Source organism: Pan troglodytes, chromosome 17, assembly GCF_028858775.2.
Source record: "Pan troglodytes isolate AG18354 chromosome 17, NHGRI_mPanTro3-v2.0_pri, whole genome shotgun sequence".
Lineage (NCBI taxonomy): Eukaryota > Metazoa > Chordata > Mammalia > Primates > Hominidae > Pan > Pan troglodytes.
The window spans coordinates 32,729,222-32,755,622 of NC_072415.2; the positions used below are offsets into that span (position 1 = coordinate 32,729,222).

Below are 26,401 nucleotides of genomic sequence, written 5' to 3' on the forward strand. Positions count from 1 at the left end.
CTTTGTGGGGTGATGGACATGTTCTGTATTCCGATTGTGGACAGGTGCATACAATTTGTCAGAACTCATCAAATTGTACACTTTAAATACATGCAGTTTATTATGCATAAATTATTCCTCAATAAAGTTGAAAAAGAAAAAATATTTGTTAAATCAATTTACCTAGTGTATTTGCAGCTTAACTAAAACTTTAGAAATTTTGGATACATTGTGTTTGCAAATTTGAACTTCAAAATGCTGGAAATATAGAGGGGTTTTTTTTCCCTTTCTCCATTTCAAGCAAGGGGTTTCAGAGTGCTATTTCCCATATATGCAGTGAAGAAAGCTTTCTTTAGCTGTCCCAAGGGGGTATGAAATAGGAGTTTTGAAATCAGCTGACTCAAGCATAAATAAGTGGCCTATGCTTAAGAATAACTGAAGAAAGGTGAGATTATGCTTGAGTGGAGGTTCCATATTATAATTATGCTTTACAAATTCATTTCAGCCATTCATATCAAAATCTCTAAACACTCAAATGTCTTGATTAACACTTTCCTTGAGGCCAGGGTCATGTACCTCCTTGTAATTAAATCTCCTTAATATATTCACATAATGCTGAGCTCCATCTTATTGTCCATATGAACTATAGCACCCAGTGTTACAGAGTATTGCCAGTGTAAAATATGAATACCAAACTCTGGTTTAAGTTTTTCTGTAGAATTATCAATCTTAACATATAAAGTAAAATCCATTTTGAAATTGATTTCTAATTCCTACAGAATGTTTTTTGGACAACTGAAGAAATGTGTACTTGTTTTTAAAATGAAGCTGCAATATTGTAAAGGAACTCTGCAGCCACTCATAACAGCATAGTGTGTTTTATGAATAAGTTCACATTAGTTACATTTGGCAAACTGGACAAAGAAGCAATAATATACACTATGAACGTGTTACATTCCACTTTTAATCAACAAAGCTTTCAGTACATTGTCATATTAAGAAAAACACTGCAATTAGAAAAAGAAGCTAGATTATTTACTGATTATTCACTATTTTCACATAAACCTTCTAACATTTATAATAAAAGATGAAATTGTTAAACCTCTTAGCCATGAAAACAATATGATAAAAACCTAAAATATGTACTATATTTTACTAAAGTATATTTTAGTATCGTAAATGACAGGAAAAGGGGATTATGTACACAATTGAGACATCAATGACAATAATAAATTGCTTGAAACTTCATGTTGCATAGCTAGAAAAGAGATACTTTGATAAGTAATATCAATTACTATCCTCTGCATTGAAGAGATGAAGTCTTTAAGTAATTCTGCTCCCCTTTTTCCGTTCTCAGCTATAGCATGCCCCATGATCTAAGATCCGACCCTCCTCATTCTCTAGAGAGTAACATAAAAGTGATTGTTTGGAAATAAAATGAGGGGTTGAAACTCTGTATTTCAGAAGACACAATCAGTTACCTGACACCCAACACCAATCCTTGCTGTGCTAAGAATGTCAGTGTTTCTCATGCCTCACTCAGGAAGAGTTGCTTCAATACATCCCTCCACGGCTTTATTCAGTTTGGTCACACCTCAGGGAGTTTAATTTCATGCAAAGCTTTTAGACAGTGCTTTCCAGTGACAGGAGCAAATCTGGGTACCTTAAGGAGTTTAGGAAAAATGAAAGCAACTTGAACTATTAATGCTTGATCTGAACTTTGGCCTTGCCCCAGAGTTAGTCTTCAAGAAGTGAGAAGAAAGCAGAATGTTGGCAAGACTTGAGATATTAACTAAAAATGTAAACATCTTCTAAGATAACTGTTGTAGAAGAAAGAGGTAAACATAATGGAATAAAAGATGATCTTGTTGTATTTAGGGCTGATATTATAGCCATAAAGGGAAATGGCAATAAAAAGTGGATGTCAGAGATTTGACTAAACTGAACTGATTTCATAAAAGGCTTAAGAATCAGCCTGACTGGGAAAAGAGAGGTAAAACACCTGCGTTACTAGTCCCCACATGAACAATGCATTTATTTTCAAACAAAGAGTAGATAATGCTCAAGCTTTGGAAGGGGAGATCTATTTTTCAGAGAAAGTATGGACACCTGAAAGAAACACAAGGGGCATTGTGTTTAGGAATGAAACATGTGATCTAAGGAAATGCCAGTTTATCCAAGTTTTGGCTGAGTTACTGCTTTGTTAAGAGAAGGGACATATTTTTGAAACAACTGTGATTAACTGAAGTTTAATGTGCCTTTTTGTAATTACCTATAATTTTAAAAGATTATATTGTAGCTTGTAAGCCTGGTTTAAGAACAAATCAGGTGATCTTTTTAAAAAACAAAACATCACATGTGTTTTATTGTTTAGAATTTACCTCCAATTACAGAGGAACTCTACATTTTGCTATTTACTAAGACAATTTTGTTTATTCAATTTGGCTTCTCTTTTGGCCTTTGGTTTCTGAACATGGTCATATCACCACCGATTACTTAATATTTCTCAAATTTTCTGTAATTATGCAAGTGACTGAAAAATCACTCTGCATAACTGGGATTTCAAATAAGATAAATTATCACAATTTATAGGACCTTGTTGTTCCATGTTCTAATTCAAAGGATAGTGCCTGAGTAAATTTTTCTTATACATTCTAGAACTCACAGACATTAAAACTCTCTGGGTCACAAATGAGCTAAAAGAATAAATGCAGACTGTTAGAATTGCTTTTTGAGTTTCACGTCATTTCTGAGCTAGAGGACATTCTCCTAGCTGTAGTCTTTAGCTGTGTGACCTCATACAAGTTTGATACTTCACTTCTCCACTCTTCTTTTCTCCATCTGTAAAAAAAAATGCAAAGCTATCCCACAGAATTATTCTTAGTATTACTTTTTGTAGTTCGTGTTTATAAAAATGTATCAGTATATTTACCAGTCTCTTTGATAAACATTGTTACTTACATCCCACTCTTCTCCATTGTTTTCTTGTGACTGAGGTATATCATTTAGTGTTCTCTTGGGAAGAATCTGTGAGTTTTGCCTTTGAATGATATTTTCATTGGTTATTGACTCTTAAGCAGACAGTTCATTTACCTCAACTGTTAGAAGATGTTTATTTGCTGTATTCTGCTGATGCCGATGAGAAATCTGTCAGCAGACTATCATTCATGTATAAGCAATCCATTTTTTCTCTAAGATTAAAGTGAGACAATTGGAATTAACATAATTTTAAGGTTCCTGTCTTATTTGTCTGGAGGACAGATATATTAACTTTAGACTTGTTAATAAAATAATTTTAAGAAAGCCACTGAAATTACAGAATATATAACTATCAAACCAGTAGAGGGGGAGAGAAGTGGTAGATACAGAGAAAAAAAAAAACAGAGTAAATGAAAGCACAAAAGATGATAAAAATAATTCTAAATATGTCAGTAATCACTAAGTGGCGTAAACTCACCAGATACACACTGGAGACTACAAAATTGTTACTTTCTTAAATCCATCTGTTGGGTTCCAAGATAGCCAAATAGGAACAGCACCAGTCTACAGCTCCCAGCATGAGCGACGCAGAAGACGCGTGATTTCTGCATTTCCAACTGAGGTACCGGGTTCATCTCACTGGGGAGTGTCGGACAGTGGGGGCAGGACAGCAGGTGCAGCCCACTGAGTGTGAGCCAAAGCAGGGTGAGGCATCACCTCACTCGGGAAGTGCAAGGGGTCAGGGAATTCCCTTTCCTAGCCAAGGGAAGTGGTGACGGACGGCACCTGGAAAATCGGGTCACTCCCACCCTAATACTGTGTTTTTCCAATGGTCTTAGCAAACGGCACACCAGGAGATTATATCCTGCGCCTGGCTCAGAGGGTCCCACACCCACGGAGCCTCACTCATTGCTAGCACAGCAGTCTGAGATCGATCTGCAAGGCAGCAGCGAGGCTGGGGGAGGGGTGCCGGCCATTGCTGAGGCTTGAGTAGGTAAGGAAGCCGCCAGGAAGCTCGAACTGGGAGGAGCCCACCGCAGCTCAAGGAGTCCTGCCTATCTCTGTAGACTCCACCTCTGGGGGCAGGGCACAGCCAAACAAAAGGCAGCAGAACCCTCTGCAGACTTAAATGTCCCTGTCTGACAGCTTTGAAGTGAGTAGTGGTTCTCCCAGCACGGAGTTTGAGATCTGAGAACGGACAGACTGCCCCCTCAAGTGGGTCCCTAACCCCTGAGTAGCCTAACTGGGAGGCACCCTCCAGTAGGGGCAGACTGACACCTCACACTGCCGGGTACCCCTCTGAGACGAAGCTTCCAGAGGAATGATCAGGCAGCAACATTTGCTGTTCGGCAATATTCACTGTTCTGCAGCCTCCACTGCTAATACCCAGGCAAACGGTCTGGAGTGGACCTCCAGCAAACTCCAACAGACCTGCAGCTGAGGGTCCTGACTGTTAGAAGGAAAACTAACAAACAGAAAGGACATCCACACCAAAACCGCATCTGTAAATCACCATCATCAAAGACCAAAGGTAGATAAAACCACAAAGATGGGGAAAAAACAGAGCAGAAAAGCTGAAAATTCTAAAAATCAGAGCACCTCTCCTCCTCCAAAGGAACGCAGCTCCTCACCAGCAATGGAACAAAGCAGGATGGAGAATGATTTTGATGGGTTGAGAGAAGAAGGCTTCGGAAGATCAAACTTCTCCAAGCTAAAGGAGGAAGTCCAAACCCATCTCAAAGAAGCTAAAAACCTTGAAAAAAGATTAGACAAATGGCTAACTAGAATAATCAATGTAGAGAAGTCCTTAAATGACCTGATGGAGCTGAAAAACATAGCATGAGAACTACGTGATGAATGCACAAGCTTCAGTAGCCGATTTGATCAACTGGAAGAAAGGGTATCAGTGATTGAAGATCCAATGACTGAAATGAAGTAAGAAGTTTAGAGAAAAAAGAGTAAAAAGAAAGGAACAAAGCCTCCAAGAAACATGGGACTATGTGAAAAGACCAAATCTACGTCTGATTGGTGTACCTGAAAGTGACAGGGAGAATGGAACCAAGTTGGAAAACACTCTGCAGGATATTATCTAGGAGAACTTCCCCAATCTAGCAAGGCAGGCCAACATTCAAATTCAGGAAATACAGAGAACGCCACAGAGATACTCCTTGAGAGGAGCAACTCCAAGACACATAATTCTCAGATTCACCAAAGTTGAAATAAAGGAAAAAATGTTAAGGGCAGCCAGAGGCAAAGGTCGGGTTACCCACAAAGGGAAGCCCATCAGACTAACAGCGGATCTCTTGGGAGAAACTCTACAAGCCAGAAGAGAGTGGAGGCCAATATTCAACATTCCTAAAGAAAAGAATTTTGAACCCAGAATTTCATATCCAGCCAAACTAAGCTTCATAAGTGAAGGAGAAATAAAATCTTTTACAGACAAGCAAATGCTGAGAGATTTTGTCACCACCAGGCCTGCCCTAAAAGAGCTCCTGAAGGAAGCGCTAAACATGGAAAGGAACAACCAGTACCAGCCACTGCAAATACATGCCAAATTGTAAAGACCATCGAGGCTAGGAAGAAACTGCATCAATTAACGAGCAAAATAACCAGCTAACATCATAATGACAGGATCAAATTCACACATAACAATATTAACCGTAAATGTAAATGGGCTAAATGCTCCAATTAAAAGACACAGACTGGCAAATTGGATAAAGAGTCAAGACCCATCAGTGTGCTGTATTCAGGAGACCCATCTCACATGCAGAGACACACATAGGCTCAAAATAAAGGGAAGGAGGAAGATCTACCAAGCAAATGGAAGACACAAAACGGCAGGGGTTGCAATCCTAGTCTCTGATAAAACAGACTTTAAACCAACAAAGATCCAAAGACACAAAGAAGGCCATTACATAACGGTAAAGGGATGAATTCAACAAGAAGAGCTAACTATCCTAAATATATATGCACCCAATACAGGAGCACCCAGATTCATAATGCAAGTCCTTAGAGAACTACACTTAGACTCCCACACAATAATAATGGGAGACTTTAACACCCCACTGTCAACATTAGACAGGTCAATGTGACAGAAAGTTAACAAGGATATCAAGGAATTGAACTCAGCTCTGTACCAAGCGGACCTAATAGACATCTACATAACTCTCCACCCCAAGTCAACAGAATATACATTCTTCTCAGCACCACACCGCACTTATTCCAAAATTGACCACATAGTTGGAAGTAAAGCACTCCTCAGCAAATGTAAAAGAACAGAAATTATAACGAACTGCCTCTCAGACCACAGTGCAATCAAATTAGAACTCAGGATTAAGAAACTCACTCAAAACTGATCAACTACATGGAAACTGAACAACCTGCTCCTGAATGACTACTGGGTACATAACGAAATGAAGGCAGAAATAAAGATGTTCTTTGAAACTAATGAGAACAAAGACACAACATACCAGAATCTCTGGGACACATTTAAAGCAGTGTGTAGAGGGAAATTTACAGCACTAAATGCCCACAAGAGAAAGCAGAAAAGATCTAAAATTGACACCCTAACATCACAATTAAAAGAACTAGAGAAGCAAGAGCAAACACATTCAAAAGCTAGCAGAAGGCAAGAAATAACTAAGATCAGAGCAGAACTGAAGGAGATAGAGACACAAAAAGCCCTTTGTGTCTCTCAATGAATCCAGGAGCTGGTTTTTTGAGAAGATCAACATAATTGATAGACTGCTAGCAAGACTAATAAAGAAGAAAAGAGAGAAGAATCAAATAGATGCAATAAAAAATGATAAAGGGGATATCACCACCCATCCCACAGAAATACAAACTACCATCAGAGAATACTATAAACACCTCTGCACAAATAAACTAGAAAATCTAGAAGAAATCGATAAATTCCTGAACACATACAACCTCCTAAGACTAAACCAGGAAGAAGTTGAATCTCTGAATAGACCAATAACAGGCTCTGAAATTGAGGCAACAATTAATACCCTACCAACCAAAAAAAGGCCAGGACCAGACGGATTCACAGCCGAATTCTACCAGAGGTACAAGGAGGAGCTGGTACCATTCCTTCTGAAACTATTCCAATCAATAGAAAAAGAGGGAATCCTCCCTAACTCATTTTATGAGGCCAGCATTATCCTGATACCAAAGCCTGACAGAGACATAACAAAAAATGAGAATTTTAGACCAATATCCCTGATGAACATCAATGCAAAAATCCTCAATAAAATACTGGCAAACCGAATCCAGCAGCACATCGAAAAGCTTATCCACCATGATCAAGTGGGCTTCATCCCTGGGATGCAAGGCTGGTTTAACATACGCAAATCAATAAATGTAATCCAGCATATAAACAGAACCAACAACAAAAACCACATGATTATCTCGATAGATGCAGAAAAGGCCTTTGACAAAATTCAACAGCCTTTCAGGCTAAAAACTTTCAAAAAATTAGTTATTGATGGGACGTATCTCAAAATAATAAGGGCTATTTATGACAAACCCACAGCCAATATCATACTGAATGGGCAAAAACTGGAAGCATTCCCTTTGAAAACTGGCACAAGAAAGGGATGCCCTCTCTCACCACTCCTATTCAACATAGTGTTGGAAGTTCTGGCCAGGGCAATCAGGCGCAGGAGAAAGAAATAAAGGGTATTCAATTAGGAAAAGAGGAAGTCAAATTGTCCCAGTTTACAGATGACATGATTGTATATTTAGAAAACCCCATTGTCTCAGCCCAAAATTTCCTTAAGCTGATAAGCAACTTCAGCAAAGTCTCAGGATACAAAATCAATGTGCAAAAATCACAAGCATTCTTATACACCAATAGCAGACAAACAGAGAGCCAAATCATGAGTGAACTCCCATTCACAATTGCTTCAAAGAGAATAAAATACCTAGGAATCCAACTTACAAAAGATGTGAACGACCTCTTCAAGGAGAACTACAAACCACTGCTCAACGAAATAAAAGAGGACACAAACAAATGGAAGAACATTCCATGCTCATGGACAGGAAGAATCAATATCGTGAAAATGGCCATACTGCCCAAGGTAATTTATAGATTCAATGCCATCCCCATCAAGCTACCAATGACTTTCTTCACAGAATTGGAAAAAACTACTTTAAAGTTCATATGGAACCAAAAAACGGCCCGCATTGCCAAGACAATCCTAAGCCAAAAGAACAAAGCTGGAGGCATCACGCCACCTGACTTCAAACTATACTACAAGGCTACAGTAACCAAAAACAGCCTGGTACTGGTACCAAAACAGAGATATAGACGAATGGAACAGAACAGAGCCTTCAGAAATAATCTACACATCTACAACCATCTGATCTTTGACAAACCTGACAAAAACAAGAAATGGGGAAAGGATTCCCTATTTAATAAATGGTGTTGGGAAAACTGGCCAGCCATACGTAGAAAGCTAAAACTGGATCCCTTCCTTACACCTTATACAAAAATTAATTCAAGATTGATTAAAGACTTAAATGTTAGACCTAAAACCATAAAAACCCTAGAAGAAAACCTAGGCAATACCATTCAGGACATAGGCATGGGCAAGGACTTCATGTCTAAAACACCAAAAGCAATGGAAACAAAAGACAAAATTGACAAATGGGATCTAATTAAACTAAAGAGCCTCTGGACAGCAAAAGAAACTACCATCAGAGTGAACAGGCAACCTACAGAATGGGAGGAAATTTTTGCAATCTACTCATCTGACAAAGGGCTAATATCCAGAATCTACAAAGAACTCCAACAAATTTACAAGAAAAAAACAAACAACCCCATCAAAAAGTGGGCGAAGGATATGATCAGACGCTTCTCAAAAGAACACATTTATGCAGCCAACAGACACAAGAAAAAATGCTCATCATCACTGGCCATCAGAGAAATGCAAATCAAAACCACAATGAGATACCATCTCACACCAGTTAGAATGGCGATCATTAAAAAGTCAGGAAACAACAGGTGCTGGAGAGGATGTGGAGAAATAGGAACACTTTGACACTGTTGGTGGGACTGTAAACTAGTTCAACTATTGTGGAAGACAGTGTGGCATTTCCTCAAGGATCTAGAATTAGAAATACCATTTGACCCAGCAATCCCATTACTGGGTATATACCCAAAGGATTATAAATCATGCTGCTATAAAGACACGTGCACATGTACGTTTATTGCAGCACTATTCACAATAGCAAAGACTTGGAACCAACCCAAGTGTCCATCAATGATAGACTGGATTAAGAACATGTGGCACATACACACCATGGAATACTATGCAGCCATAAAAAAGGATGAGTTCACGTCCTTTGTAGGGACATGGATGAAGCTGGAAACCATCATTCTCAGCAAACTATCGCAAGGACAAAAAACCAAACACCGCATGTTCTCACTCATAGGTGGAATTGAACAATGAGAACACTTGGACACAGGAAGGGGAACATCACACACCGGGGCCTGTCGTGGGGTGGGGGGAGCAGAGAGGGATAGCATTGGGAGATATACCTAATGTAAATGACGAGTTAATGGGTGCAGCACACCAACATGGCGCATGTATACATATGTAATAAACCTGCACATTGTGCACATGTACCCTAGAACTTAAAGTATAATTTTAAAAATCCAGCTGTTAATCTGCTGTTAAGAAGACATTTAAACCTGAGAGCACAGAAAAGTTACCATTGTAGAAAAAAATACACTAGGCTGTCACTACCAAAATTAAACGCTGGTGGAGCTACACTAATTGTCATAAGCAGAATTTGAAGATGGCCCTAACATTTCCAGTCCCTAGTGTACACACACCTTTGTCCAGTTATGCAGTCAAACACAAATTTAGGTATTCCTGAAAAGGAATTTTGTAGATATCCTAAATCAGTTGACTGTAGATAAGGAAGTTATCCATGTGGGCCAGAAGAAGCCAGAGAGTCAAAGCATGAGGGAGATTTAATGCATAAAATGTTCCCCATTACTAGCTTTAAAATGGAGAGGGCTATGTGGCAAGAAACTCTAGGAGCTGAGAGTGGTCCCTAATTACAGGCAGCAAGGAAATGGGGATTTCAGTCATACAACCACAGGGAACTGAATTCTGCCACAACCACATGAACTTGGAAGAGGACCCAGAGCTCTAGCTGACAACACAGACCAGCCAATAACTGAATTTTTATCTTTATAAGACCCTGAGTCAAGGAACAAATAAGAAAATGTGGCCTATAGTCAAGAAAAGAAAATATTCAAAATAGTACATCTAAACCAAATGGTCAATATATACATGAAGATACTCCACATCATTAGCCATCAGGGAAATGCAAATCAAAACCACGATGAGATACTTCTTCACACTCAGTAGGATGGCTAAAGTAAAAATGTCAGATAACAACTGGAGAAATCGGAATCCGTATACACTGCTGGTGGAAATGTAAAATGGTGTAGCCACTTTGGAAAACAGTCCAGCAGTTACTCAATCAGTTAAACATAGAGTTATCTTATAATTTAGTAATTTCACTCCTAGGTATCTATCTTGGAGAAATAAAAATATATGTCCACACAAAAACTTGAATGCAAATGTTTATAGCAGTATTATTTATTATAGTTAAGGATGGAAACAACCCAATGTCCATCAACAGACAAATGGATAAACAAAATGTGGCATATCTAATTAAATATTATTTGGCAATATAAAAGAATGAAGTTCAGATGCATACTACATCAATGAACCTTGAAAACATTTTGCTAAGTGAAAAAAAGCCAGACACAAAAGATCACATATTATATGATTTAATTTGTATTAAATGTCCAGAATAGGTAAATCTATGGAGATGGAAAGTAGATTAGTGTTGCCTAGGGATTGGGGAAAAAATTAGGGGTGATAACTATAGGGTTTCTTTCTGATGTGATGAAAATGTTCTAAAAATGAACGTGGTTGTGCTTGTATATATCTGTAAATATACTAAAAGTCGTTGAATTGTACATGTTAAATGAGTGAATTACTTTATATTAAATATTTCCTGTAAGGCTATTATTTTTTTAAATGAATTAAATGGAGGTCCTAAACCGAAAACTATATAATAACTGAAATGAAAAATTCAGTAAATGAGCATAATAGCATTTTGGATATGGCAACTGAAAGAGTCAGTGAATGTGAATGTAGGTCAATAGAAATTATACACTGTGAAGAGCAGAGATAAAAAGTATATGACACAAAGTCACTGAAAGTAAAAGAATGGAAAAATAAACATGATGAAAATGGGAACTGATATGACAATATTAATATTAGACAAAGTAGGATTCAAGATAAAGAATATTACAAAGGATACAGCAGGAAATTTCACAATGATAAAAAGAACAATTCATCAGGAAGACCTAAGAATCTAAATATCTATGTAGACTGGACATGGTAGCTCATGCCTGTAATACCAGCACTTTGGGAAGCTAAGACAAGAGGATTATTTGATTCAAGGAGTTCAAGAGCAGCCTGGGCAACACAGTGAGACCATATCTCTACAAAAATTTAAAAATTAGACAGGCATGGTGGCACATACCTGTAGTCATAGCTACTCAGGAGGATCACTTAATGCACAGGAATTTGAGGTTACAGCGAGCTATGATCATGCCACTGCACTCCAGCTTGGGCAACAGAGTGATGCCTTGTCTCAAAAAATAAAATAAATACGTATGTACTTAAGAAGAACATCAAAATTCATTGGGCAAATATTAATAGAAATACAGGAAGGAATATTAATAGGCAAATCTACAAATAATATTAGAGATTATAATAGCTCTATCTCATTAACTGATAACAATTAGGCAAAAAAGTCGGCAAGGAAATAAATGATCAATAATATTTACCTAATTAATATTTATAAAACACTCAGCCAACAACTGCAGAATGTGCATTCTACTCAAACGTACATAGTAAATTCACTAAGGTAAAATACTCATATATACTAAGCTATACATTCTCAATAAAAACTTTCTACTTTAAACTTCATATGGAACCGAAAAAGAGCCTGCATAGCCAAGACAATCCTAAGCAAAAAGAACAAAGCTGGAGGCATCATGCTACCTGACTTCAAACTATACTACGAGGCTACAGTAACCAAAACAGCATGGTACTAGTATCAAAACAGCATGGTACTACTATCAAAACAGATATATAGACCAATGGAACAGAACAGAAACCTCACAAATTAACACCACACATCTACAACCATCAGATCTTTGACAAACCTGACACAAACAAGCAATGGGGGAAAGATCCCCTATTTAATAAATGGTGTTGGGAAAACTGGCTAGCCATATGCAGAAAACTGAAACTGGACCCCTTCCTTACATCTTATACAAAAATTAACTCAAGATGGATTAAAGACTTAAACATAAGACCTAAAACCATAAAAATCCTAGAAGAAAACCTGGGCAATACCATTCAGGACATAGGCATGGGCAAGGACTTCATGTCTAAAACACCAAAAGCACTGGAAACAAAAGCCAAAATTGACAAATGGTATCTAATTAAACTAAAGAGCTTCTGCACAGCAAAAGAAACTATCATCAGAGGGAACACGTAACCTACAGAATGGGAGAAAATTTTTGCAATCTATCCATCTGACAAAAGGCTAATTTTAATCCAGAATCTACAAAGAACTTAAACACATTTACAAGAAAAAAATAACCCCATCAAAAAGTGGGCAAAGGATATGAACAGACACTTCTCAAAAGAAGACATTTATGCAGCCAACAAAGATATGAAAAAATGCCCCTCATCACTTGACATTACAGAAATGCAAATCAAAACCACAATGAGATACCATCTCACACCAGTTAGAATGGCAATCATTAAAAAGTCAGGAAACAACAGATGCTGGAGAGGATGTGAAGAAACAGGATCGCTTTTACACCATTGGTGGGAGTGTAAATTAGTTCAACCATTATGGAAGACAGTGTGGCAATTCCTCAAGGATCTAGAACTAGAAACACCATTTGACTCAGCAATCCCATTACTGGGTATATACCCAAAGGATTATAAATCATTCTACTATAAAGACACATGCACACGTATGTTTACTGTGGCACTATTCACAATAGCAAAGACTTGGAACCAACCCAAATGTCCATCAATGATAGACTGGATAAAGAAAATGTGGCACATACACACCATGGAATACTATGCAGCCATAAAAAGGATGAGTTCGTGTCCTTTGCAGGGACATGGATGAAGCTGGAAACCACCATTCTCAGCAAACTATCACAAGAACAGAAAACCAAACACCTCATGTTCTCACTCATAAGTGGGAGTTGAACAATGAGAACACATGGACACAAAGAGGGGAACATCATACACCGGGGCCTGTCGGGGGGTGGGGGGCCAGGGGAGGAATAGCATTAGGAGAATTACCTAATGTAGGTGACGGGTTGATGCAGCAAATCACCATGGCATGTGTATACCTATGTTACAAAACTGCATGTTCTACACATGTACCCCAGAACTTAAAGTATTATTAAAAAAAAAAAAAGTTAAAAAGCGTAAGATGTTATACAATGGAATTAAATTAGAAATTAATCATAAGATATCTAGAAAATCTACAAATATCTGGAAATTAAATAACACAATTCTACTTAATACTGGGGCCAAAAAAAACTCACAAGAGAAATTATAACATATTTTTGGTGTGCCCTGCCCATGCCCTTCTGCTGCTTTTTCCAGGAGCAGGGAAGGAGTGGAGACAAAGGCTGATGAGGGTCTAATCTAAATTTAATCTCTTGTTTTTTTTAACTTTGTATGTGGAAATAATTAAAGACTCAAACGAAATTGCAAAGATAGTACAAGAAGTTTTCAATCTCTTGTAGTTTTTTAACTGTGTATGTGGAAATAATTAAAGATTCAAACGAAATTGCAAAGATAGTACAAGAAGTTTTCATGTACCTGCTAGCTTCCCCAATAGATACATCCTAGTACTTATAGTTACTTAAAATCAGGAAACTGACATTGTCATTTTTCTGTGCCATTTATCACTCACCACCACTAAAATTAAGATACAGAACTATCACCACAAAGATCTCCCTCATGCTACCCCCTTTACAATCACACCACCTCCCCATCCTAAACCCCTGGCAAACACTAATTTGTTCTCCACCTCTATAATTTTGTAATTTCAAGAACATTATATAAACAAAATTATACAACATGTGACCTTTTGAGATTGGTGTTTTTCACTTAGCATAATGAGAGCCATCTAAATGATTTTGTGTATCAACAGTTCATTCCTTTTTATTAAGTAGTATTCCCTGTAGTATTCACTGCTCCCATCATTATTCACTTATTGTAGAACATTTTAATGTTCTGGTTTGGAGCGATTATAAATTAGGCTGCCATAAACATCTGTGTAAGGATTTTTGTACGAACACAAGTTTTCAACCCCTTTGGGTAAATACCAAGGGATACAATGCTGGATCATATGTTATGTTTAGTTTTTGTTTTGCTTTGTTTGTTTGTTTTCCAAGAGGGAGTCTTTGTCACCCAGGCTGGAGTGCAGTGGTGTGATCTCAGCCCAGTGCAACCTCCACCTCCCGGGTTCAAGGAATTCTCCTGCCTCAGCCTCCTGAGTAGCTGGGATTAGAGGTGTGCACCACCATGCCCAGCTAATTTTTGTGTTTTTAGTAAGAGATGTGGTTTCACCATGTTGGCCAGGCTGGTCTCGAACTCCAAAGTGTGTTTAGTTTTTTAAGAAACTGCCAAACCATTTTCCACAGTAGCTGTACTATTTTATATTCCCATCAGCAATGTATGAAAGATCCAATTTCTGCGCATTCTCACCAGTATTTGGTGGTATCGTAATTTTTAAATTTTAGCTGTTATAATAATTATCTTAAAAATATCTTATTGTATTTTTAATTTCCACTTTGCTAATGGCTAGTGATCCTTTTATGTACTTATCTGCATCTGTATAGCCTTTTCAGGGATGGAAAGAGTGCCAAGGTTACTGTATAAAAAAGCATTCAGGATGGGAGATATTGTTGCTGGCATTTCTAGAAAATACAGCCTGGAGTCTGGTATAGGTTACCTGGAAAAGGCAGATCTTGAGCATGGCAGGATTTAGATAAGGAAGAAGCAAGAAAAGACATTTTTAGTGTATACTGCTGCACTCTGTCATTTACAGTTTAAAAGAATGCAGCATTTTTATTTAGTCAAAATACGTAACCAGAATAAAAGGTATGGAGGATAGGCTACTTCAATTTCAAATAGTAAAACTTCCTCAAAAGATCTGGTATTTATATCTTTATCCCAAAACTTGCCACCTCTAGTAATTGCCCACATCTCTTTAACCTCCACTTTTCTCCTCTTCTCTGCAGCTCTATACATCAATCTGTCTCTCTTTTCTTTCTTATAAGAAACAAAGTAGTACATCCTTAACTTCTCCCAACTTCTTCTGTTATTAGTTCAGAAAAATAGAAGGATTATATTGTGACTGTTTATCCTACGAATGTTAGGAAAAGATACATGTTCCACATGATATGCGAAGAAACTAGAGGGAAGAGCAGGTGTTTTCAAATAAAAGAGTAAATAAGAAATCTTAAATTTTCACTGAGTTTCAGTGTATGGCAATATATTTCTACCTATATGTGCCCAATTAAGTGCACTTATGGATTACTAAATTCACTCTCACACAATGGCTTTAAAAGGCAAAGAAAAGGCAAATTGAAGGTAATGGAACAATGCACACACAATACCAAACAAGAAAATAGCACAATCTCCATCAGCCCCATTTTTATTTAAAAACAGTAACAATATAATCAAGTCTGGAAAGAAGCTAATCAAAATAATTTAAAATTATTTTTTAAACTATTTGAAAAAATTGCAATTATCAGTAACAATGAACTTTATTATTCATCGAACTAAGATGTAATTTTGTACATGTGTATAATATATGAATAAATAAATAAATAAAGATCAACAATCAAAAAAGGTTTAGAGCCCGCTTAGAACACTGAAAGTGCTGTTCTCTCCACCTCTCTCACTCTACCCTACCCCCTGGTTAGATACTGCTCTTGCAAATGTCAGGCTCCCGGCTTGAGCTCCTACCCAGATCTCTTGAGTTCCTGAAGTTTCTCTGGTCCCTCTTTTCCAAGGTATAGGTGCCTGGAGGAATCCTGGCCTTGGGTATCAACTGAATGACTTGATCCTGTTCTTCTTTGCCTCAATTTTGGATAGATTTCCTGAGTTTGCATCTCATATTCTGGTCCTTCCTCTCAACCTCCCATCTTGACCAAAACTCATCTTCTAGGGTGAATATGGCCCATTATTTGGATATCATGCCCACTTGGCTGTCTTCTTGGTACCTAAGAAAGAGCCCAACAGCTGTGGGGCTGAAACAGAACTAAGACCAGGACAGAGAATGCCAATACCTACAGTTCTAATGAGTCATTTATAATACTTTGTTCTAAGTATAAAGTTCTTAAAATCCAAAGTTAAGAAAAAAAATTTTTATAGGTAATTTTTAAAAACAGTAACACAGCATTTCATGGAAATACCAAGAACCAACTATCCAGTACCAAGTACATTTCCAGTATAATGATACATTTACAGTGATACCATTTTAAATTGATAAACATTGTATGCATTTTTGGTGTACAACATGATGTTTTGATGTATGTACATATTGTGTAATGGTTAAATCAAGCCATTTACTTCACATACCATTTTTTGGTGATAAGAACACTTAAAATCTACTCTCAGCAATTTTCAAGTATCCAATCTATCGTTATTAATGATAATCACCATGAGGTAAAACAGATCATATGATAATCACCATGAGGTAAAATAGAACATATTCCTCTTGTCTAACTGAAATTTTGTGCCCTTTAAGCAACATCTCCATAATACTCCTACCCTTCTACAGTGATGCTTTTTGAGTCACATACTCCGTTAGTCTATGAGTTTCTTGAAAATAAGGACCATGGCCCATGCAACTTTGTTTCCCCAGACCTGGCCTTGAAAATTATGATTAATATTATTTTAGTTATTGTTACTACTTTTAAAACACTTACTATGTGTCAAGCTCTTGCTAAGCATATCGCAAATATTATCCCATTTAATCCTTGTAATAATCTTATCATTCCTTTTTACAGATGAAGAAACTACACTCAGAAGCCCAGTAACTTACCTAAGATCTTACAATTAGTACATGGTTGAACTGGGATTTTAACTCAGGTCTTTCTCATTTTGAAATTCAAACTCTTAATAAGACTACTCTAATGCTGAGCGGGGAAAGTGGGCTAGGGAGATATATAAAAGTTTGCCACTACTTTCCAGGCCAGAAGTAATAGCATGTTCCTACTTAGAAAATGTGACCTCCAGCCATGTTTCCAGCTAATTATGACTTCTCTGGCATTAAAGACACTGATCACGACACTCTCAGACATAGGAAATCTCTAAAATATGTCACAGAAAAAAATAAATAAGTTATAGTGACACATGTATCCAGTGAATGAAATATAAAATACTAACTTTTGTAAATGTAGCTGAGGTTACTTTTCCTTGTGAGTCTAATTACTGCTGGCACATAAAATGAAGCTATTTGCAAATTCATCTCTCTTAATTTGGCACAAGGCAGTAACTTAAAGAAAAAAACTATAGGTAGGCAAAAAAAAAAAAAAAAAAAAATCACTGCTTACAGCAGCACACAGAACCAAAGAGTGATGCAATTTTCACTGCATGTCTTCTCAAGTTGGAGAATTCATTAGCACCTGTATAGTACTTGGGTAATTTCAGACAAAGCAAGTTGCATATTTAACCATAAGTTCATCTTGCTTTGTAGTTCTATGGCTTCATATTAGAAGTTTAAGTATACCAATTACTTCATCATTAAATACAGATATAAAATAACCATTTCAAGTTATTTTTCTTTTAAGTTTTGATCAATCATAGCATTTTCTAAGTAATACATTCTTTTCTAAGTATACATTCTTAAGAGTATATTCTACTATTGAAATTGGTTTTAGCCACTAAAATTAGAAAATATACCATAGTGCTCTTTCCTTTTCTATTCTAAATAAATTTTAATTTACAATTTCTTTTTACAAAAATAAACAAAATGTATTTATTTAATATACATCACAAGAGCTCAATCAGAGACTTAATTTTAAAAACAGAAACGGGCAAAATGTCATGGCTCATGCCTGTAATCCCAGCACTTTGGGAGGACAAGGTAAGAGAATCTCTTGATCTCTGGAGTTCCAGGACAGCCTGGATAATACAGGGAGACCCCATATCTACAAAAAAAAATCAAAAATTAGCCTGGCACTGTGGCCTACACCTGTGGTTCCAGCTGCTCAGGAGGCTGAGGTGGCAGGACTGATTGAGCCTAGGAGATCGAGGCTACAGTGAGCCGTGATCATGCCATTGCACTCCAGCCTGTTAGAGCAAGACCCTGTCTCAAAAATAAAATAAAAAATAAAAAACAGAAACAAAACAAAACAAAAATAACACCACAGTTCAAGATACAGAGTCCTATACAGAAATCAAGCAAAGACAGACCATCTAAGGGAAAAATGAAGAGACAACACAAGGAGAGGTTGGGCAGCCCAAGTTAGGGCTCCTTCCTGGAGACGTGCTTTGAGTAGATTTCTTGCAGATATTTCTTAAAAGCTGTGGAGTTTTTCTAGAGCTCAGCAGCATGTGTGTTCAAAAGGCTATTGATGTTGAGTTCTACTAGCAGGCTGTGGATGGAGTGCAGGGTGTTCTTGACATCATACAGGGCAGACCACTTGTCCTTCAGGATGTCCAGACAGGTGTTAACACTGGGCGTCCACGTTGAGATAGTAGCAGGGCGTGAGGAACTTAACCAAGGGCATGTTGTATGGGTAGCCACTGGGGAACTCCAGGGAAACCTTATATCTCAGGTCTTCTGTGCCAGCTGCTTCAGGGATGGTCCTACTGATTTCAAAAGGTTGTCTGATGCAGGTAAGGCAGAAATTCCTTTGCTGCCAGAGATCACAAGGGTCTTCAGCTCTTGCTGTATCCTGCCATACCCACTGCTGCACTCTGCTCCCTTATGGGCAGCAATGCTGGTGGCAGCTGTGTTGCAGTTTTGGCAGGCCATCCAGGCAGCACTGGCAGGGAGACAGGAACTCAGAGAACATGACTGCAACTGCCTACTTTTTTTTTAATGGTAGATGAAATGCTTAAGTGGACTAGCCAGCTTCTAATTGTCTCATTTCACTGAAAACTGTTTCTAGTCAACAAGGATGGATCCCATCAGCCTTACTGTATGAGAAAACCTGATCCCTGGCCAAAAGTGAGTGTTCTGAAGTGGATACATAATCTAACCACTGTTAATCTGATTCTTCCTCCTGGAGATGTGGAATTGAGACCCAATTCTAATCAGCTAAGGCTGCTTGCTTAAACTAATTTGCTTCAGGGAGAACATCCCCCCACCCCGCACCATAAACACTGTGAAGCAAAAGTAACATGGGCAAATATGTATTATCTTAACAAAAACTACCAGCGCTATAGGCTGAATTACGTCCCTGCCCCAAAAATTCTTATGTAGAAGTCCTAGCCCTTAGTACCTCAGAATGTAACTGAATTTAGAGATAGGGTCATTTTTTAAACTTTTTCACGTCAGGTAATGTGCAGACTGGTATCAAGGTCTGAGGGAGGCACACCTCACACAATAATGTGAAAACACAATCATTACTTTATGAAACACAAAAGAACCTAGGTTCTTTACAGAGGTAATTAAAGTGAAGTCATTAGGATGGGCCCTAATCCAACGTGACCAGTGTCCTTACTAAGATGTGGAAATGTGGACACACACACATACAGGGGGAAGGAAATGTGAAGGGGCAGGGAGATCATTTCCATCTACAAACCAAGAAGAAGCCTGGAACAGATCCTTCCTTCACGGCCCTCAGAAGAAGACAACCCTGCTGATAACCTAATCTCAGACTTTTAACCTCCAGAACTGTGAGAAAATAAATTTGCTAGTTAGCCCTAGCAAACTAACACAACCATAAAGGGACACATCCTTGTTTGAGATGCTTGGGATAGAAGGTAAGACCCTGAGGGAATAGGTGTCAGAAGCCACAGAAACAAAGCAGATGGTAAAACTACTCTGGATGGCACCAGAAAAAAACTGTTTTTTCTGTCTCCAGGAAAGAAGCGGAAAGAAGGAGAAAGAAGTCGGTAAGAAAATTTGAAGTGTAGGGACTTTTTGGACAAAGGGCCAAAAGAATTTTCTCAGGAGGGTCTGAAAGTACCCTCAACAGGCAATCCTGATTATATTCCTATGATATAAACCCCCAAACCTTCAACAAAATCTATTACATATGGAAACAGAAACCCACAGCCAGAGGTGACCATGAGAATATCAACCTGGCATTCCTCCACCCACTTATCTCACTGCCCTCTCATTCCGAAATTTGTAGAAATCTCACAGAAGCCACATGAGCCCCACAAGGTATGAAATATGGTTCATGCCAATACTATCTAAATCTCAAAGCACCAGGATATTTTAGCTGACACTTGGAACTGCAAAGGAAGATGAAGTAGACTTGCAGATAGATGCAGAAATGAAAGACCAAGTGACCCTAGAGAGAGAGAATGAGAGTTATGAGGCTATTTTCTGGTTCTAATTCCTCATTTGGCCAGACTGACTCCCTGCTTTTGAAATACCCACATCCCTATATTCCTCTTGGGATAACTTTATAGCCTCAAAATAAATCTCCCTTTTTTGTTGTTGGTTAAAGTAGCTCATGTTAGTTTCATTTGTGATTAAAATAATTTTAACTAGGATTTATATAATATACATATCAAAGGACATCATAAATAAATAGCAAAACCAGACAGTTATTAGAAGTTTCAATCTGGGCTGCTATTCCGGGGGGACATTTATACCACAACAATACAGTGAATAAAAGTACTGCCTCATTTTTCCAAACTAGTGTCACATAGAATACTTCACTCACTATTAGGTAGGGGTTAATAAGTATGCTATAAAAAAGAGTGTTTTGAGGTCAAATACATTTGGAAAATACTAATACAGAATAAATGACTTCTGAGCAGTTGGGGGAGACTTTTTTTTAAGGGGAGTTGACTATAAGACCCTTTCTTCCCACTGAGTGGCAGAGAAGAGAAGGTACATTATTGGAGGGAACTTAAAAGGTAATTACTTCAACAATAACAACTTTATACTTGTTACAAAAGTAGCTAAAATAATATCAATGTAAGGACAAAATCTAGTTCATCTCTAAGGCAGTATAATGTAATGGTTAAAACACATGATTTCTAGAACTAGGCTGCCAATCTCTGTAACTATTCCTTCATCTCTAAATAATACTTACCTCAATGCTTTGTGAGAATTAAATGAGTTACTATATGAATTAGTCCATTTTCATGCTGCTGATAAAGACATACCCAAGAAGGAGGTTTATTGGACTTACAGTTCCATGAGGTTGGGGAGGCCTCACAATCATGGCAGAAGGTGAAAAGCAAGGAGGAGCAAGTCACATCTTACATGGATGGCAGAAGGCAAAGAGAGAGTTTGTGCAGGGAAACTCCCTTTTTTTAAAATCATCAGATCTCATGAGACTCATTCACTATCACGAGAACAGTGCACGAAAGACCCGCACCCATAATTCAATCCCCTCCCACTGGGTTCCTCCCATGACACATGGGAATTATGGGAGTTACTATTCAAGATGAGATTTGGGTGGGGACAGAGCCAAACCACATCACTATATAAAAAGTACTTCAGCTGAGCGTAGTGGCTCACACCTGTAATCCTAGCACTTTGGGAGGCTGAGGCAGGCAGATCACTTGTGGAGTTCGAGAACAGCCTGGCCAATATAGTCAAACCCCATCTTTACTAAAAATGTAAAAGTTAGCCAGGTGTGGTGGTACACGCCTGTAGTCCCAGCTGCTCAGGAGGCCAAGACATGAGAATCGCTTGAACCTGGGAGGTGGAGGTTGCAGTAAGCCAAGATTGTGCCATTGCACTCCAGCCTGGGTGACAGAGTGAGACTCTGTCTCAAAAAAAAGTACATCAAAGTGGCAAACTTCTGAAAATGCTAGTTATTATTATGAAGAAGCCTCCCTAAAAATCTGTAATTTATCAACTTCCAAGACAGACTGAGAACTTTCTAGATTTTATATATCAGCTTAAAGAAAGTGACCCATTCAGGGCCGGGCGCTGATTATAGGTGGCTCACACCTATAATCCCAGCACTTTGGGAGGCCAAGGCAGGTGGATCATGAGGTCAGGAGTTCAAGACCAGCCTGACCAAGATTGTGAAACTCCATCTCTACTAAAAATACAAAAAGTTAGCCAGGCACAGTGGCAGGCACCTGTAATCCCAGCTACTCGGGAGGCTGAGGCAGGAGAATTGCTTGAACTTGGAGGGCAGAGGTTGCAGTGAGCCAAGATCACGCCACTGCACTCCAGCCTGGGCAACAGAGTGAGACTCTGTCTCAAAAAAAAAAGGAAAGTGACCCATTCAGAATGAACCAACTTGAGACACAGAAGAAGACTGGCCAGTGACACCACAGAAGGCCAAAAAGTCAAGAACTCTGATTAGAACCAGGACAAAGGGTTTTAAAATATGCTGTTGCTGTTGAAGGGGTTGGTAGTTAACGTAGAGCCACAATTTAGCTATAGCTTCATAATATTTCAATTTTTTATGTATAATTATTTTTATTATGTTCTGATTCATATCCCATTTAGATGGCATTAAGGATATATACTGTACCTGGGGACAACCACTTATATTTGCATGGCTGTCATATCTCCAAGGTCATGTTAACAGGGCCTAAATAGTTTTTCTAATTTAATGTTAACTCACTTTTTAAAAAATTTTTTTTGTTTATTTTTAGTAGAGACACATTTCTCTATGTTGTCCAGTCTGCTCTCAAACTCCTGGCCTCAAGCAATCCTCCAGCCTCAGCTTTCCGAAGTGCGGGGATTATAAGCTAATATTAACTTACTTTAATCGTGTGTAGATGATCCTTTTCTTAACTGAGATAATGACTTCTACTTTGGTTTCAGACATTTTTTGACCACTATTATGCAATTTCTTTTTTAAATTTTGTTTTATTAATCTATTTTTAAATTTTAATTTTATTTTTATTTGTATATATTCATGGAATACAAGTATGACTTTGCTAGACTGATATATTGTATCATGTAATTTCTTAAACTAATAATGCTTATCAGAATTATCTCAAATAGATTTTTACTCTTGGAGGTATTGTTAACTAGTATTAACAAAAATAAATCCTCTCAAATCTCAAAAATGATGTAATTATATACAGAAAGATAGCCAACTGGGCTTTTCTTTATCATTTTAAATAGCAAAAGTAAAACTCAAAACAATTGGTAGAATATTTTAGATATTTCAAAAATATGGAATAAAATTATTGTGATCAGAAATTCTACTTCAAAATATAATTATTTTGTAAAAATTGAGTTTACCTAAAACCACAAAAGTTATAGTTGTTATGTTACATTTGCTTACAATTTTCCTTGAGAATAGGATTCTGTTACCTCACACCCAAAATTATTTAATTACAATACTGAGATATATAAGGGTCCATCAGTTATTCTGATCCTATAAAAATTATTTAAAACACTTACAAATGTGAATGCAGAACACTATCTTCCACATAATAGTTTCTTGAGAACTCTCCATATTTTACACAGAATTTTTCAGCTATATATGACCTTATAAGCCAAACATTTCAACTCCCTCATTTTAAGCAAACTGAAAATCACAATAACGATACCCAAAGTGACAGAATAGAACCATAATACAGACCTCCAGCTCCAAAGTTCTTCAGATATTTCTTCTGCATTTCATTAATGGTTTTATCTAGGTTTTATTTTATTTTTTTTTTTTAAGACGGAGTTTCGCTCTTGCTGCCCAGGCTGGAGTGCAATGGCGTGATCTTGGCTCACTGCAACCTCTACCTCTGGGGTTCAAGCAATTCTCCTGCCTCAGCCTCCCTAGTAGCTGGGATTACAGGCATGCATCACCACGCCTGGCTCATTTTGTATTGTTAGTAGAGGCAGGGTTTCACCACGTTGATCAGGCTGGTCTTGAACTCCTGATCTCAGGTAATCTGCCCGCCACGGCCTCCCAAAGTGCTGGAATTACAGGCCTGAGCCACAAAGCCAGGCTAATTTTTTTTTCATTAGAAAAATTGCTTATATAAATCAGAATACAAACATGCTTTTTTTTTTTTTTAAGACAGTATCTTGCTCTGTTGCCCAGGCTGGAGTACAGTGGTGCAATACAGCTCCCTGCAGCCTTGACCTTCTGGGCTCAAGCAATCCTCCTCTTCAGTCTCCCAAGTAGCTGGTACCACAGGCACAGACCACCGCTCCCAGCTTCTTTATGTATTCTTGATATAAGCCCTTTATCTGATATGTCATTTGCAAATATTTTCTCGCAGTCTATGGCTTATCCTTTCATTTCTTAATTATGACTTTTGAAGATCAGAAGTTCTTAACTTTGTCAAAGTAAAATCTATGAATTTTGTTCTCTTGAATCATTCGTTTGGTGTCATATATAGTAAGTATTTTGTATAACTCAAGGTTACAAAGTTTTTATCCTAAAAATTCTGAAGTTTTATATTTTATATTTAGAACCATGATCTAAGTTAACAGTTGTATAATGTATGGATAGTTCTTTTTTATGTAAATATCCAATTCTTCCAGCACTATTGTTGAAAAAACTGTTTCCTTTCTCCTGAATTATCTTTTCACCTTTGTCAAAAATGAATTGGTCATATATGTGTGGCTCTATTTCTGAACTCTCTATACATTCTTACTGAATTTTTATTGTCTATGCCAGTACCATACCATTTTGATTACTGTGGCTTTATGATAAATCTTAAAATCATGTAGTGTAATAAGTGGTGTGCTGAAACTGGCTTGCACCCATTCACAAGAACTGATCTTGTATATCTCTTCCGTACCCTGTGTTCAGTGATGTCACATTAGTAGCTTGAAATCAGCCACGGTGTATTTATACCACAAAAGTATTTCCAGAGAGCTAGTTGTTAAACATCAGCACATCACTAGGTATAAATTATCTATTTATTCAAAGTTGTTCTGACTTGGCATTTCAACATAAATTTTAGAATCAACCTGTCAATTTATACAAAAATGCTAGGATGTTTACTAGGATTGCATAAAATTTATAGATCAATTTAGGAGGAAATTACATCTTTTTTTCTCCCTCTGTTGCCCAGGCTGGAGTGCGGTGGCATGAACACAGCTCACTGCAGCCTTGACTCCCTGGGCTCAAGCGATACCCCCATCTCAGCCTCCCAAAGTGCTGGAATTATAAGCATGAGCTACAATTCCCAGCCAAGAAATTTTATCTTAAGAATAAAGAGTCCTCCAATCCATGAACCCTGTATCTCTCTCTATTTGAGTCGTCTTTAATGTCCATCAGCAATATTTTATAGTGTTTAGTTACAGTTCTCACACATCTTTTGTAAAATTTATACCAAAATATTTCATAATTTTTGGTACTACTCAATATACTATTATAAATAGTATTGTTTTTCAGATTTTAATTTTAGGTTATTCATTGCTATTATTTATTATTGTTTTTGTATATCGATCTTGTTTATTACAAGCTTGCTAAATTCAATTATTAGTTTTAGAATATTTTTTGTAGATGCTACAGAATTTTCTACACAGATACTCATGTTACCTGCAAAGACAGTTTTACTTCTTCCTTTTCAGTCTACATGGCCTTTTATTTTTTCTTGCCTTTTTTGCCTCAGTCTTTCACTATCCCCATTAACTATGATGTCAGCGGTAGGTTTTTCATAGATGCCACTTGTCATAATGAGTGAATTCCATTCCTAGCTTACAAATACCTTTTATCAGGAAAGTCTGTTAAATATTGTCCAAAATTTTTTTTGCACCTATTGAAATAATCATTGGCTTCAATTTGCTAAAATTTTTAGAATTTTATAACTATTTCATAAGAAATATGAATCTATAAAATTCTTTTCTTGCAATGTCTTTAATTTTGGTATCAGAGTAATGCTGGCCTTATAAAATGAATTGGCAGTTATTTCCTCCTCTTTGATTTTCTGGAAAAGTTTGCATTAAATTGGTGTTATTTCTTCCTGGAATGTTTGTAAGAATTCCAGTGAAACCACTTACCAGTGAAACTCTTGGCTTGGAATTCTTTATGGTTAGGTCTTTAACTACAAATTAAATTTATTTAATAAATAAAAGGCTATTTCTTCTTGGATTAGCTTTGATAGTTTGTGTCTCTCAAGTAATTGTGTCTATTTCATCTAAGTTGACCATACTGGCATAAAATTCATAATATTTCCTTCTTACACTTTTCATCTGTTGCATCTGTATTGATACCACTTCTTTCATTCCA

General features: G+C 37.4%; 1 long non-coding RNA gene, 1 other non-coding gene and 1 pseudogene across 2 annotated transcripts; all 3 read right to left on the bottom strand.

Annotated features, from left to right (window-relative positions):
* Positions 1-922: 922 nt before the first annotated feature.
* LOC134808587 (uncharacterized) lies at positions 923-25,786 on the bottom strand. The gene is made up of 3 exons (XR_010151860.1): positions 25,712-25,786; positions 2,941-3,170; positions 923-2,820 (listed from the first exon to the last, which is right to left on the bottom strand). It is a non-coding gene; the product is annotated as an uncharacterized LOC134808587 (long non-coding RNA).
* On the bottom strand, positions 18,484-19,219 carry LOC134808586 (ubiquitin-conjugating enzyme E2 C-like; annotated as a pseudogene).
* LOC112206315 (small nucleolar RNA U13) lies at positions 19,607-19,709 on the bottom strand. Its single transcript, XR_002940544.1, has one exon. It is a non-coding gene; the product is annotated as a small nucleolar RNA U13 (small nucleolar RNA).
* Positions 25,787-26,401: the final 615 nt, after the last annotated feature.